Below are 1,326 nucleotides of genomic sequence, written 5' to 3' on the forward strand. Positions count from 1 at the left end.
TATATATATATAGTCATTTATACTGGACATCCGATATTTCTAGAGAACAGCAGTCATCTAGAGTGACTATGGGTCTGTAGGAGCTGATCACTGGTTATTAGATGTACTGGTCTATTTGTTGAAATATATTTGGACTAGACACTGAACTCGGCTTGGGCAGTATGACAGTTTTGTGGTATACATCAGTAATGGAATATTGTGATATATTTAAAAATGATGACAGTAAATTAACACTCTGGAGCCTTTATACATGATCTTTTTGAATTTCTCTAGCTGGAAAGACACATCCCTGTGACTCTGTTTCAATTTGTGTCAATAGAAGTGAAAGTTGAATAGGTTTGGTAGTGATGGAAAGACAGCAAGAGTGGGAAAAGGTAACTCAACACACTGCAGATCATACAACCCCACACCCTGCTCCTTTCTGCTCTGCACCGGTAACATGCTTTACCGCAGAATTGTCTAAAGATAATATATTGGTTTGAAAAAGATCAATACCACCCAACCTTACACTGAACCTCAGCAATGAGTTCAGTATGAGTACTTTTATGGTAGGACTGTGGAGGGGGAAAAATCATGTAAGTAAGTTCAAAATCTGAATTAAACACAGAAAACCAAACCAGTTCTCAGTTAAGAGCATTTATTTGCACACGTTAAGTAACACATACCAACATAGACAAATGTGCTCCAACTTCAGGCCAGGGACAACTGACCCGGAACAGTGTCTCATCATAGGTTTTTTTCAGCACAGAGTGACGCCCACATAATTTATTTATTTATTTATTTATCATTATTTAACCAGGCAAGTCCTGTTGAGATCTCAGAAAACCCACGCAAACATGAGGAGAACATGCAAACTCCACACAGAAAGACCACAGGTCCAAACTGGGGATCGAACCCAGGACCGTCTTGCTGTGAGGCGTCGGTGCTAACCACTGAGCCGTCGTGCCGCCAAAATGACATCATGGCAACAAAGGATGTGATCTATGAAACCACAATATGAGTGTTGTTTAGTGTAGGATGTGTTAACTATGTTTTCTAAAAACTACAACTTAATCACAGTAGTTGACCTCAGTATTAAACAGTAAAATGATCATGCATTGAATATAAAAATAAAAACAAACTTAAATGTATAAGTGGCAAATACATTTCAATACAAAAGTATGAAAGCCTTTCAATAAAAAATGTGAGTGCATATGATGCAGTCAAAATCTGCATAAATGTACTTCATAGCCTAAAACGGAGTGCACTTGTCTCTTTGACCAGGTTTGCTTCAAGTTGCTTCAAATTAACCATCTGATCACATCTGTTTTTCTTGTGTACTCAAAT

Source organism: Austrofundulus limnaeus, unplaced genomic scaffold (assembly GCF_001266775.1).
Source record: "Austrofundulus limnaeus strain Quisiro unplaced genomic scaffold, Austrofundulus_limnaeus-1.0 Scaffold0, whole genome shotgun sequence".
NCBI classification, from domain to species: domain Eukaryota; kingdom Metazoa; phylum Chordata; class Actinopteri; order Cyprinodontiformes; family Rivulidae; genus Austrofundulus; species Austrofundulus limnaeus.